A 15853-nucleotide genomic window follows, 5' to 3' on the forward strand; every position below is an offset into this window, starting at 1 on the left:
CCTATGACATAGACTGGGGTCATAGGAAAGTGGTGTTTTCAAGAATAATTATTTATAAATAGTGTATGCAAAGGTCATTGACCTCTCAAAGCCTCTCAAAGGTCACCAAAGGTCACCAGAGGTCAAATATGAAATGTCTCTACATCTGAACATTTTCTGCATGGCATGAGAACCAACGTGAGAAGTTTCATGCTTTAGTCACAAAGTGCACAATTATATCACCTATTTGACCTTAACAGCCCCACTACCATGACCACCGGCAAAAGACTGATGAAAATATATTTCAAACAAAAGTCATGTTATGGTTATGCTTGTTATTGTAAATGCAACATTCATTAAATAAAATATAGTTGTGATTGATGTCCAGATGGTTTTTGTTTTGGCAGTGGCAAGGATGAAACAGGAAACATCGTGCACATCCCTCCCAAGTTCACTGCTTGCACCATCTATAATTAGAGCAGCAAATGTTACACCATCATTGGATGCAGATTTTTCCCTATGCCAAAAGCAGATGCCAGGTAATTTGGGGTGTTTTTTTTGTATCAAAGAGTTCAAACATTGATAATAAATTATTTATCTTTGTTGTAAGGAATGTTTGTTTTCAAAAGAAAAGAAAAAACAGTAGAAAAAGAAGCCTTCTTTTTTACTTTTTTTTTTCTTTTGTAGTTGCTAGGAAAAAAAGAAACAAGGTGTCAAAGAGAACGAAAATATAAATTTAAGTAGTGCTCACCAGTTATTGCTTTGCCAAATTTTGGGACATCTTGTCCTTCTTCAGGGTGCATTGAGGAAACGTGAAGAACTTGACATTGATGCCACGCAGGAACAACTTTTCAAGGTGTAATATATGAGGTTGCTCCCACTCCTGTATTTCCTCAGTCTCCGTGGTTGTCAAGACGCCCACGCACATGTTTTCAATGGTGTGGGGTGGAGTAGAGAAATGTTGCCCAACAGCGGTGTCATGTCCTTTCTTTTCAAGCTTCGTAAGTTATGGAGGACCAAAAGTGGACAACCCATTTTCTGAAAAATCTGTTAAAACAAAAACAGAATTATGGTTGAAATGGAGTCTTCTTTCTGTATTTTCAATTCTTATTCTCGAAAATTTTGATTTTGTTTATTTTCTGGTACTAAGGCGTTCAAAAAGTGTACAAACCAAATGTCCGAATTTCTACGAGTGGAAAATCAAAAACAGCCTTAACCCAACAGCATAAAAAGTGGACAGTCAATTTCGTCAAAAATTTGCCAGAAAAAAAAACACACAGTTTTGATTGAATTTAGTCCTTTTTCTAAATTTTCATTTGTTCTATTATCAAAGATTTGGATTTTTATTTTCTTGTACACAGGCGGTCACCAAATTTCCGCATTTCTACAAGCAGAATGTCAAAAATTGCATATATGACTTTTAAAAAATCTGAATTTCTATTAACAGAAAATCGAAAATAGTGTCATGTCATGCAGCGCGAACTGTGGCAAGGTTCTGTTTCACTGGGGTGGACCCGGGGTGTAGGACATGTAATGAAGTATGGATCGAAACAGTTGATTGGCAACAGATTTGTCATGGTGGAAGGCACAGGTAGGTGCGATGTACTTGAAGCTGCTGCTGGTCAGTGGGTCTTGTTGCAGGGATTTGTAATGTTTCATCAAAACATCTCAGACTTTCACATTTTGTGGTTGGTAAGTCAAGACAAGGGGGATACAGGATGCAGTGCAATGTTGACGCGTGAGGGCGGGGACACGAAGGAGAGCGGATGAAATCACTGTATTCGGTACAGCCTGTTACAACTGATAATGTAGTAACCAACTGATAACGTATCACCAACCGATAATGCCAAACAAATTGACCGGTACTGTATCATTAACCGATAATGTAACAAAAAATGATGGATAATGTAGTAAATGTTACTACTCTATCAGTCAATTTTTGTTGCATTATCGGTTAGGACCGATACTGTAACAGCAGTGTACTGATAGTGTAGTACATTTTACTACGTTATCGGTCAATTTTGTGTTACATTATCAGTTAGTGTTACAGTTTCGGTCAATTTGTGTGACATTATCGGTTGTGATACATTATCCGTTGGTTACTACATTATCAGTTGTAACACAGCCTCTAGAAATAAAAATAACCGCATTTGTTGGCTTTGCTGCATGAAGTCGCCATCCCTCACTACAGATGTCACGATGTGAGGGAACTGGGAATACAGGATGGAATCCTTGCATTTTCCGGGATGTGATGACTCATAGTGGATGCTCATGGGTAAGCAGTTTCCTTTCATCGAGATTAGCGATATCGAGGAAGAAGATGGAAGTGAAGCTAACAGCTGCTGACAATCACACAGACTGAGGAAATGCAGAATGAGCGAGGAGCAGCATCTGATATTCCACATTGGAACGCTGTTCCCACGTGGGATCAGTGTCAAGTTCTCCGCGTTTCCTCATTTGCAACCTTGCTTTACACCCTAAAGAAGGACAAGGTGTCCAAAAATTTGGCAAAACGATACGTAAATTTATACTTTCATTTACTTCTTCATTAGTGCTACGCAGTACCCCCTTTTTGTTACAGGTCTTAAGAGATGTGCCTCTGTTGACAGAAAATTATCCTCTTGTTTCCTAAGAGGGTCATTCCATGTCAGACCAACGCACTTTTTTACCTCATGTCTTACGATTTTAATAAAAATTGCTGTGCTTGTAGGTCCTGATGAGCAATGAATGCACACCAATTTTTAGCCCGATCCGAACCTACCATGTGGTCAGGGCAGAAGCCACAAAAAATTGCATTTTTAGAGTAAAATACCACCCTTTTGGTATAAATATGTCAAAACTATGGCAATTTTCATCGAATATATGTGAATTTTGGTATTAAAATAATGAGGATTGCATGCTCAAATCACTTCTTTTCTCAAAATTAAATTTTGTGAAAAGTAGGTCACGTGACCTTTAATATGCTATCGTGACCTTTGACCCAATTTTTGTAATAATGTATCATTCCGAAAATCAACGAAATAAAAATAACTTGCTAGAGCATATCTTCCTCTATCAGAATCTACTAAAAATCAGCTGGGGTCTTCAAAATTTACAACTTTATGACAATTTTTGTACAGTTGGTAGGTTACAAATGAGTCAATTTATAGACTTTACATAAGAAATACACCAACACAACATACTATTCTGTTTCTTAAGTTACTAAAATTTATCTAGATTTTTATGTATAAAGTACAAAGCCAGGAAAAACAAAATTCTACCTTCTGATTCCAAAGAAACTGTCTAATCAGAATATCTGGACTCGGAAGTGTGCTAACCACTAACAGTAACCAGGCCTTCACCCAGTACAGTGGACTCACGTCCAGGTGAAATTCATCTCAAAGGAACAAAATGCCAAGTCTGTGAGAGTCATTAAATTTCAAGAAGCACAGTGATGAATGAGTAAAGGTAACTTTGATTGTAATATTAAGTATTATCTTCAAGCAAACTTGAATCCTAGACCCTGATTAGTCCATCTATACATGTAGCAACAACTGTGTGATTTTATATAATATTGCACAGCTATATTGCACCCCAGATATTAAAAATGTACGTGTACATATGCTGTGTTATTTCCTGCTGAACGGACTAATACACTACATGTATGCACGTACATCTTCACCGCGTGTACGCATTTGATATCAAGTTTGCTTGAAGATAAACTGGTTATAAATCCCACTTGCGCTCGTGGAGCATTGCATTATTTCATATTCCAAGCGCGCTCGATAACTAATTATCAGTGGCACCCAGGAGGGGGGGGGGGGGCTTGAACCCACCCCCAACATTGTCAATTTGTTTGTTTGATTTTAGGCTAGTTTTGTTGGTCCAATCTTTTACAGAAATTTGAACAAAAAACGATTTATGACCCCCCCCCCCACCAAAAGCCAAATCCTGGGTGCGCCACTGCTGATAATTACACTATGAGTCTGGTTAGACCTCATCAGCCCTCAGAATGAGAAATTCACAAACCAAGATATATTTTAGAAACTTTAGAAACAGAATAGTAAGTTGTGTTGGTGTATTTCTTATGTAAAGTCTATAAATTGACTCATTTGTAACCTACCAACTGTACAAAAATAGTCATAAAGTTGTAAATTTTTAAGATCCCAACTGATTGTTAGTAGATTCTGATAGAGGAAGATATGCTCTAGCAAGTTATTTTTATTTCGTTGATTTTCGGAATGATACATTATTACCAAAAAATGGGTCAAAGGTCACGATCGCATATTAAAGGTCATGTGACCTACTTTTCACAAAATTTAATTTTGAGAAAAGAAGTGCTTTGAGCATGCAATCCTCATTATTTTAATGCCAAATTCACATATATTCGATGAAAATTGCCATAGTTTTGACATATTTATACCAAAAGGGTGGTATTTTACTCTAAAAATGCAATTTTTTGTGGCTTCTGCCCTGACCACGTAATAGGTCGGATCGGGCTAAAAATTGGTGTGTATTCATTGCTCATTAGACCTTCAAGCACAGCAATTTTTTATTAAAATCGGAAGACATGAGGTAAAAAAGTGCGTTGGTCTGACATGGAATGACCCAAGAGTAGTAAATCACTTTTATTTGTGTAAAAATTCACTCCTACCTACTGAAGTTAGAGTAAGTGATTCTGTTTGGTCATTAGGAGATGACAGAGAAAGAAAGAATGAAGCAAACATTGAGGTATTTGTGAAACATTAAACTCTCATTGCAGAGTGCTATACCCGACGGTAATGCCACAATACAACCAGAATTTCATACCCCCAAACATCACGTGATAACCAGCTGTGCTGTTGAATTGTTTTGATGGATCAAAAATGAAGTCTAGCACCGAAACAGACCATGAATTAGTCCATTTGCTACCCAGACCATTATCAGTTTGTAAAAAGGGCTTACTAGGTAAGAATCCTGACAGGTTTAAACATCTGTTCACTTTTAATTCCATTTGAATATGAACTCTACAAAAGGAGGAGCTCCATCAAAGGAAGACAAGTGGATTCAGTTGTAATCATACCTACATTCTGCCCTAATGCATCACGAATGTATTTATGTTGCACTTTCAGATTATAATTTTATTTTTTATAATCCCCACATTCTTTTTGAATGGATGTCACTTTTTTTATAAACACATGAAAGCTTTATATACAAAGTGTTTCTGATTGGTGCAGCAGATCTGCAAATTGCTTTATGTAATTAACCTTTTGTTCTATTATTTGAATGTGTGTTTTTATTAGTTGGGGTTGTCCCCGCGAGGAGATGCAACTCAAAAGATGGAAATTTCCAAAATGAAAAAGATCATACCTATTTCTCCACTTCTAGAGCTGGGTTATGAGTGAGTGAAGTGTCTTGTATTTATCTGCAAAGCCCCCCATATATGAAAGGGCTGATGAGTCAGTGTAATTGTTTGGTGGTTGTTTAAAGAAAATCGGTTGAACGAAACAATCCTTATTATACTGAACATTTATTTCAACGTTGTTATGACACAAACATGAAATCGTTATGTTTAACATTTAACGTACAAAATAAAATATGATGTAATTTTTTTTTACACAATACAATTATTAACATAATTAAACTATATTCATGTACATATAAATCCACATAACAACACGGGGATTAGGGTGAAGCCATTGCTTTTGTTCCCTGACCTGTTAAACACTTACAGACAGACGGACAATTATGAACTAAAGACAATGACAGACAAACAGGAGTATCATTGAGCTATTGTTGTATATAAACAAAGTACATGTATTAAAAGACTACGAATAAGATGTAAGGAGTTGAACTATTCCACGTTGATGCTCGTTTTTGTAAAATGCGAAGTTTATCACACGATGAATACCCACCCCAGATGATATTGGAATAGTTTAAGTATGGAAGAATAAAGAGTTATTAAATTTTTTGTGAGAAAAACCTGAGACGATTCATCATGCCAATAGTTTTAGATGTTTGCTGGCCACGTTATCAGTGTGATTGTTCCATGTTAGATTTTCATCAAATTGTTTACTTTTTCAAGGTTAATGTCATTTTTGACTAATGGAATCGTTCGAGTGTATTTCTTCCGTCTAGAGCAAAATACAATATAATGTGATTTTAGAACATCAACACACAGTTTGTTTGCTTGCAGCCAAGTGCTATCTTTTACAAGTTCACTGTTATGATTTGTACATAACACTTGTGTCGTCTGCAAATAAAGAAAATGATATGATAAGAAATACGAGAGGACCAAAGACGGAACTTTGTGGTTCACGGCTGAGTTATGCCCTATTAATTAGAAATTCCGTTGCCTGGCAACCACGTAAACAATTAATATAACGAGATCCACTTAATTAAAGGGTCTTATTTTCATTAATTCAAAACCGAAAAGACATAGAACCAACTTTTATCCAATGATAAAATCACGCCGTCACGATTTTTTTTAAAATTTTGTGCCAGCATCAGGAGCGCTCACACGCATAAAGGCGTGCGTCCAGGTAGTGGCCACACCCGCCCTAAAGTCCAGTTGGAATTTTCTACCCTTCTAGTCTGTCATTTAGCTCCGCCATTGGAATAACGTTAGAAAAACTTGAAATACCAAACTGGAACAGGAAAACGAGTGTTCGGTGAAAAAAAAATGGGGCAATTTTAAAGATTACAGTTCAACCAACTTGAGTAGTTTAATCAAGCAATTGGAAAGAAAAGGCTTTAGAAAAATTCACAACGAATATGGTGTCAAAAAAAAGGGAAAACGATCATTAACCAAAAAAGCACATACGTGCCGCGTGGCCGGTCATCACGTGCGACGAACGCCACAGTCCGGTTTCCGGTACCGTGCGGTGCATTTCGTTTGCTCGCAAAAATCAGGTGTCAAACGCCAGATCATCTCTCAACCGTGTTGATTGCAGGGGTACACTTGAATAATTCATTTCAAAGCACTGTAAGAATAAAAGGGCCTCGTTTCTTAACTTTGACACACCTTTTGTTGGATGCATTATGAGATGAGCTTTCAAACGATGCGTTATGAAGTCGTTAAATCGCATTAAATGATTGGAATTTTATGAAATAACAAATCAGATTAATAGTGCTGTTTATCTAGAACTACAGAAATACTGATATTAATTTCACCTGTAATGCTGTTGATTGCGTAAATGTATATTACATTTGCTTGTTTTGAGTTGACCATTTTTACGAATGCATTGCAAATTAAGGATTCTATAGGGAGCCACAGATTTACAAATATTTACTAAGCCACATTGCCACCCTTACTATGTTGCCCTAGTGTTGTTATCTTATTGTCTTGATCGTAATGCAGCAGTGCGATTGGAATGGTACTCTCCAGAATGGGATATTTTGCCCTCAAGTTCCCAATGACTCGTTCAACAATACCAAAGCTAAAGTAGTTCTTGTTTTGCTGACATCTTCTTGACCAAGTCGAGTCTTAAATTGTCCATAGTAAACGCTGGATGTTTTCCCCATAACAAGCAATCACATTTTAAACCATATACTGTATCTCCGCAAACTGTGTTCTGTGAAAACAAGAACTGGCACTGCTGTTGGAAAAAAAATTAAAAAAAAAACAACTTGAGGAGACTGATATTAACTATTTTATAGTATTGGGGGCCTAGGGGATTTATAACTGGAGTAGCCTGTTCCTTTACTTTGGTCTTTTGAACGTTGTTTTTGTTTTTTTTTTAAGAAAATAATGCTCAGTATGATTGAAATGTTAAATTGTAACGAAAGAAGAAATTCTCAACTTCATGTCAGTAAAAAAAAAAATCGCCTCCATTGATGCCAAAACTCCAATACTAATTACTTGGTAAAGTAACGCCAATACTAGTTACTTGTTAACGTTTACCTTCAAGTCGGGAAGAAATCGTTCGAAAACGTCCCCCAAATCTTTGTATTTATATTCATCTCTAAGAGTTTCCTCAAGTTGTTATTTCACAAGTAGTTGGACACTTTATAATTATCATCTAAGTATGGTTCTGAATTTCAGCTCAATCTGTGCAAGCTCTAGTGTTACACCTTGAACTATCCCACAGATATCATGAGGGCGCGCTGCAAGGAGTCGACGTGAATTTTGTTTAGCTTTGCACGAAGTCACAGTTTTGATTTTTAGCTGTTTCGGTGACACCGAAACAGCTCGTGTTTTGGTCCAAGAAGAAATTCGTGTTCGTGACGTCATCAGGTGTGGGGTTACGTCACATTAAAGATGTATTTTTCCTGATATGTTTTGTACACGTATTAAAACACTCCACTTTGGGCACTTTCGTAAATCCGATCAACTTTAGACGTGGTAAACACTTAGATCACCACCCATAGATGCTCCTAGATGCTCCTAGAAGAAATTCGTGATCGTAACGCCATCAAGTGTTAAGTTACGTCACATTAAAGATGTATTTTTTTCCCCATAGGTTTTGTACACGTTTCTTCAAACCATACACTTTGGGCACTTTCGTATGTCTGATTGACTTTACACTTGGCAGACACTTAGACAAGCAGCCGAAGATGGACCCGATGATTTTTGTAATGATGACGTCATCATGTGTCACATGACGTCATATTAAATGTGCATTTTTTTCAAATCGCTATAACTTCTGAAGTACAAGTCCGATTGGGTGTAAAAATGTGTTATGTACATACACAGGAATGTGTTAGAGATAATCATTGAAGTGACGTCATCACAATGCCATGTGACGTCCATTAAAGGTGTTTTTATACAATAAAGCCAACTTTGAGGATATCAACTCAGATATGATGCACTTCGACAGTTCCTTGACTCCAGACTTACTGGACACTTCGCCACTAACAACTTGTATGATAATTTTAAGGAAGTTCTATAGACAAAAACATCAAAGCTGAGCTCTAGCATCCCTTGATTGCTTCTCACTTTATACTGCGCCATCAAACATATTCGTTAGGTCAGTCTCTTTCTATCTGCTTTCCTATTCAGATCCATTAAGATCCTTGATCTGCCCTTGGATCCGAACATCTCTTTTGTACAGTACAAAAAAGGCTGTTGGCTTTCAGGTTAGACTGATATTTTCAATGCAAAAAAGTCTGTTCGACCGTAATGTTGGTTTTTGCTACATGAATGTGAAATTGTCTTAGTAGTGAAAAGGTAATATAGCCTTTGCAGGGGTTGGGGTCTAAAATGAGTATTTTGCAAAGTTTCTAGGTTTTAATCAAGTATTAAGGATGAGCCTTTACGTGAAATGGAAATTTGAAATTTCAAATGGCTGCTTTACGATGAAACTATTTCCGAACTGAACTATGTTTGTGGACAAACACTGGGCTGTTTCGGCAACATTTTGTGACATGTCTTAGTTCCATCCACGAAGGATGTGTAGTTTCTTCCTCCATTCTTACGTCAGAAAGTTGATTTCTATTCTATTTCTACCTCATGTGGACAAAATAACTAACACAATAATTACAAACTCAAACGTTTGCTTGTGGTGAACATTTGGTGCGGTCGCTAGTCAACCTTGCTAACGAGAACGCTTTTATTTGTATCTTCTCTTTTTCATTATGTCAATTCTAATACATCGATCACCATATATGATCCATCTTCTTCATAACATGGGTTCTCTCTTCATAGAAAATATTAATGATTAATACCAATAGCACAAAACAGCAACGACGATTATAATATCGCGTTGATTTAACTATGCGATTCATATTCCAAGTGATTGGGATGTTAGCATAGTTGAGGCGGGGTCCAACTTAAGATAGGCGTTTCGGGCCACTTCGGTCTTCCATCTACCATGTTTGGAGACGAGGAAGGGAGGGACATTTGCATTACATGCGGCTGTGGCACCTCCGGATCTGAGGCTGTGATCCGAAACATCGGGAACAAAGGGCCGGACAAAGGGCCGGAGGGAGCCAAGAGTCACGTGATAAAAATATTCAGACTCTGGACTATTCTATCATTTCCCGCAAACGTCAAGTTCAGGTCTCTCACGGTTGATTTTATATTGATTTTCATAAATTAAGTCTATTAATCTTTAAGGTGACTGGTGATGACGTCATCATGACGTCTTTTCAATTTTTATCTGTAACATATCCCAGTCTAGGTACACACCAATTCTGGAGATGTAGACCTTATAATATGCACCTACATTGTAACACCACAAGACACGTGATGACGTCAATGTTTCGACACACAACTTCAGGTGCTGGTCTAAGTGTGTACGAGGGGTATATCAGATTAATTTTAGTGCCAAAGTGCCGGGAGGGGGGGGGGGAGTGTGTACAGATGCTGTGGGTGAAATGAACAAAAAATCTTCACGAAAACAGGACTGTTTTGGCAAATGTGCCGAAAAATTGATGATGTTTTTATCATTTAAATCAACAATAAAATATTTTTATTGTTAGGTTTTTCACTTAAGAAACATTTTCTTTTCTCTCTGAATATTAATAAGGGAATATCGCGGATCATGAAATACTGATTCACCGGTAGTGTTGCGCATGCAGACGTGTGGAAAGTGAACGTTCAACTAGTGAAACGTTAAAAGTCACCCGATTTCATTGGGAGTCCAAATTTCATGTGACACTGGTAAAGTGTCAAAGACCCGCTGGCCATGTCTTTATCATCCGTTTAAGACATGCCATGCGACGGGCTCTCGACCAATAGAAAAACGAAACTGCGTTAAGTATATTTGAATGGCCATTTTTGTATAGTTTCCTTTTGTAAGTTCTCTCGGTCATCCATGGAGGGTGCACCATTAGTTCGTAAAATGATAACTGATCAAGTCACTGTGGTTGGCATCTGAATATTGCGATTCTTAAATATTTGTGTGTATCCATGGCGCGTAAGTGGTGTGTCAGGTTTTGGATCAAAGCCTAGTATGGATTTAGCGTCAACAAGTGCATTCGAGTCAGTGGGTTTCCACAGCCTTTTCACTTGAACTAGGACCAACTGATTTATGCTTTTTGAGGAGCCATTGTTCCTTTAGCCCTATTGGAAGCTCAACCCCTCAAACCCCAACGACATGTTTCGTTGGAATCTGTCATGATGGGTACCAGTACCCCTAAACCGACAGTCTTTGACAGTGCGGTTGGCACATCTCCAGAAATAAGTCAGAAATATGTGTGCGCAGTTTTCCATATGGTGTTGGAATTTGCCAGGATGGGTATGGTCGTTATGGAGTTAAGGTTAAAGCTAAGAATTTGGATTAATTGCTGACTTCAGGGAAAATGATCCTGTTGTTTTTGTTTTTTTAATTTTTTCCCCACAAGTTTGACAAAAATATTGACATGTGCAGTGTCCAGTGATATGAGTTCTTGTCTGATTACTAGCGTTTGCAACTCAAGTCAATTTCTTATTTGTTTTTAACAGAACTGCAATCTGACAGGTTGTGATCTCCAGGAAGCTAATCTGAGAGGGGCTAATGTCAAGAATGCAACATTCGAAGAAATGCTTACACCTCTACACATGTCACAATCAGTCAGGTAAATAGTAGCAGGAACAACGTATTAAAATATAGGATTATCATAGTTTATAGGAAAAAATTCTAGCATCTTTCATGACACCTTTGTGAATCATCTAATTTCTGGTTATAAAACTCAACTGGAAATATTTACTTACTGGAGGAAAATTAACAACTCAGCTCCAACTTGTGGAGGTGGATTGAAAGTGGCGGATTGATATTTGTAGTATATGGCCTAAAACTATTATAAAGAAATATGATTTGTAAAGCATTTAATGACAATTAAAATAAACTACCCTGGCCTAGGCCAGGGTAGTTTATTTCGTCCCGTGGGAACTAAATGATCAGAAAATCCTTGCCATGCAATAGAAATACACACGCAAAATAACGTTTGAAAATCTTGAACTTCTTTGTGGCTGCCAGTTAAGGGCTGTATATTGGCAATAAATCTTGCCCCGAACAATAGGTGCAAAGCTCACTATGATGGCAACATCGACGTTTTAAATAACAAGGAAGTACCAAGTGACATAAAAATTAGGATGCGTTTGGTTAGCTCAACGGCATCGAGACAGACGGGTGAAGGGCGCGAAAGCGTAGCCATCCAAAAAAACGAAATCTGGCCGAGTCGTTCTTTTAAGGTCTTGCTAGCTTCAAATTAAGTTGATTTTCCCGCTTTGCGGCTGACATAAGTGTCCGTTACTGGCGATTGACCAACGCATGCTTTGAGACTGAGGAATAGCCGCAGTTTGATCAGTTAACCCGATCTGTGTTTGATTTGTTAGCCGTACTTATTCCGAAATGGCCGTCTGGTATATTATTATTGGAGAAATGTATCTTAATGTAATGATATACTTGCCGATTTGCATTTTACTCGTACAAGCTCGACAGCGTTCGATTTACCTCTCGAGTGACTTCTCGCGCTTACTCGAGCCTGGCCCAAGTAACCGACTCGCCGAGCCGGTCACTTGGGTAAGTATCTCATAAGGCCACACAACGTCCGGCAGGCGCCTCTCAAGGCCGTGTCCGAAATGGGCTTCTACGGAGCATAGAGCTACAAACCCTATGTAGCTCTTTGCACGAAGCTACAGCCACGAATTATTGTCAGCGCGTCCCTGCGTATTTTCACTGGCCGTGGACGTGCTCTAAACAGTTAATTGATTCGGATGCAGCCTGAAAAATTGAAAATGTTGCAACTTCCGCAATTTTGTACAAAGTCTATGGCGAGTCAACACAATTTGATTTCCTAACAAAATTGGAAATATTTCTCGGTCCCAGATTCATGTCTTATCATTTTCTGCAAATGAATAACCTTCATTTGAGAGAAGAAAAAAATGGCGTAAGGTTGCAACATTCCCCCGCCCCTGAAAAGCAAATATAAAAATAAGAAAATTAATTAATAAATAAATCAATAAATGAATATATAAATAAGAAAAGAGGTGAGAAGTAATTTAATGAGTTGGGTGGGGGGGGAGGCAAAATGTTCCTACCCCCTCTAAAACTGATCAATCAAGAATATGTTGGGGGGGGGAGACTCTTTTTGGAAAATATGTTTTGCCCCCTCTCTAAAAAAAAAAATCCTATTGCGCCCAAATTCATCCAGGTATCAAATGGCTCTTTTTATTTGGGATACTGGAGCGGAGACCACGGCAGAGCTGGCTAGCTGTTTGTCTTTTTCGGTTACTGGATGGAGATGCTGCAACTCAATTTTGATGTGTTCTCTCGTTTCTCCTTTTTAAAGTTCGGTTTTCAAATGCAATTCAAATCAGTGTCCAAAACCCTTCTTCCTTGCAGAAATTGCAACCGCCATTAAAAAAAAAAATGCTAAGAATGTACTAAGAATGGACGAGGCGAAGCCGAGTCCATTTATGCACGAATCTTCAGTTCCGAATCTATTCTTCGACTTAACCTGTTTCTTAACAACAATAGTTTATGCAAATAAGACACCTGATTTTCTCCACATTTGCAAGTCAGTGTAGATTCGTATATATATATATATACACGATCTATTCAACTTTGCCCGGCCCTGGACAAGATCCTATATTGTTAAACCTTCGGATGGGTGCACATCTTCTGTTCCATTCATCACATGCAGGCAGTGCATATGTCCTGGAAAAGCTAGCGCTAGTTGCTGGTGTATAGTGCGAACACACTGTCTATATTCCTTATCCCTCTCTCTCTTCCGGTGAAGTACAGTCCACTATCTGGTGTATTAGGAACTGCAAAGTTATTTCCTGAGTGAGTGAGATGGTGATATTCCGATGCAGTATACAGGGTGAGTCAAAAAGAAGTTGACCGGGATTTGTAATGTTTTTCAAAACAAACAAATGACACTCAAAAGTTCAGTAAAGCATATATTTAACAAGCACTCTCTCTCCTGCTTATTAGAAAAAAACAAGAATAAAATAAATTGATCATTCCTAAGAGGAGTTATGTCTATTTTAATAAACGTACTCATTTTGCAAGCTGTCCACGGAATACTTGAACAAACAAATGTAAATTAAGCATTTTAGCTGTGTACTTATCTAAAATTAACGCCCTGCCCTTCTTCGACTTGATGACCATTAAGATTGATGCATCTCAGAGCCCTTTCCCGCATGCTTTCAATAGCCCGCCTGTGGAGATCCTTGGTGCGCCTAAGACTTTTGACCTCGTCCACTATGCGTATTTTAAGCTGTTGTAGACTTGCTGGTAACCCCAAAGAAAAAAGTCAAGGGGCGTGAGTCTGGAGACCTCGGCGGCCATTCGACTCCATGTCCCAGACCGATCAGGTAGTTGGGGAAGAGCTCTTGTAGACGATCTTGGACTGGCCGAGCACGGTGTGCTTGGAGCACCATCCTGTAAATATCATACTCTGCGTAATGGCGCCGTTTCTTTGTTGGCCATACAATCTTACAAGTTCTGGGACAACAGTGTTGTTGATTAAAGTTTAGGTAATTCTGGCCGTTGACATTTCCAGCGAAAAAGACCGGACCCACGATACGATGGCCAATTAAACCAATCCAGACAGTCAACTTCCGACGATCATTTGGAATGTCATAGACAAAATTGCGGGGTGGTTGGTCTGTGGCGCATAATGCCGTACATTTGATGAGCTGACTCGTCCATTCATTTTGAGGAGCCACTGGCAGAAAGCTACCCGTCTTGCATAATCACCGTGTTGAAGACCATGCCTGAATTGTTATCCTGTTGAAGGTAGATTGTGAAATTTTCGGGAAAGGGTTCTGTCTGGAACTGACATTTGGGTTTATTCTTAAGGCTTGAGCTACTCGAGCAATGTTAGCTTGAGATCTACCAGTCCGCCTTCTTCCTGATGCTTCCGATTGCCTGCTCCGGATGGTTCCTTGATCATGTGATTTCCCAGTAATTTTTGCTTGCTTACTGGGTATACGATTTGCTTGTGGGAATTGTGCTGCAAAAAGGCGTTGAACCTTTGTAGGCCTAATGGGTTTTAACTATGAAAGTTCGCTGTGCATTTGTGTAAGGAGGTGCCATGATAACCAATGTCTGTCTTCCAAGGTTGCAATGCACTGGCTCTACAAATCCAGTGTGAAACAGGTTGAACACTGATTTCATGCATATCATTGTGATTTGTGTTTGAAATTCCCGCATTGAAAACCTCACTTGAATACGAATGACTTTTGTGTGAATGAATTTGTACGAATGACTTTTGTACATTCTGTGTGACCTTTATGATGCCCCACAATTCCAGTTATGTTGATTTTGTCCAATAAACAGTACTGAATGATTTTTTTTTTAGAAAAATGAAATCAGGCTGGTTTTCCGTCCAGCCTCGCCTTGGTTACGTTGATTTGAATGGGGTAAAACAAATCAATATTGCCGCAACATGAGAATGCAATGGCAAAATCAGTGTGTTTCAATAAAAATGCAAACACAATATAACGCTATCCCAGTCGTAAGAGTGTGTAACCAACATATCAGTTATTTTGCTGCTATCAGTTTATAAAATATGTTTACAAAGACCAACTCTTTCAAACCCGACCAATATGATCTATTTTTTGTTACACATTCTACCTCTGACGTTCCATCATGTGTTGTTTGTCAGGGATTTGATTTGATTAACAATTTGTCTTCATCACGTTTTGATCTTTGTTTGAATGGCTCCACACGTTAAACATTTCTACTGTACTCATGAAAGGTCCAAAACCATCTTTGTCACGATACCATCCAAACGAGGTGTAAGAACTATTGCTTATTTGTTATGAATTTCTATTCATATTTTGACATGATAATTATAATTTGAGCGTGATAGCTGCTTACCCATGATTCAAACGTTTCTGAAATGTCACCGAATCAGACTGGCGGTTTTATTGAGGGAGCTTGTTCTGATATGGGGGCCAAAATAACCAGAGGCACGAAGGCCGTCGATTTGTTTGGGTACGGAAAGTGTTGGTAATTGAGTCTTGTAGTTTACATAATTT

The 15853-nt window shown here is 38.3% G+C and overlaps 1 protein-coding gene across 1 annotated transcript in view; it reads left to right on the forward strand.

Moving 5' to 3' along the window:
- Window positions 1-13172, forward strand: part of LOC119739992 (BTB/POZ domain-containing protein KCTD9-like) — a gene marked incomplete at its 5' end in the record, with an annotated part of 63918 nt that extends 50746 nt beyond the window's left edge. Inside the window, 2 exons of the mRNA XM_038215173.1 lie at window positions 387-518; window positions 11324-13172. The remainder of the gene's footprint in view (window positions 1-386; window positions 519-11323) is intronic.
- Between the last annotated feature and the right edge of the window lie 2681 nt (window positions 13173-15853).

This window comes from Patiria miniata, unplaced genomic scaffold (assembly GCF_015706575.1).
Source record: "Patiria miniata isolate m_02_andy unplaced genomic scaffold, ASM1570657v1 HiC_scaffold_10, whole genome shotgun sequence".
Lineage (NCBI taxonomy): Eukaryota > Metazoa > Echinodermata > Asteroidea > Valvatida > Asterinidae > Patiria > Patiria miniata.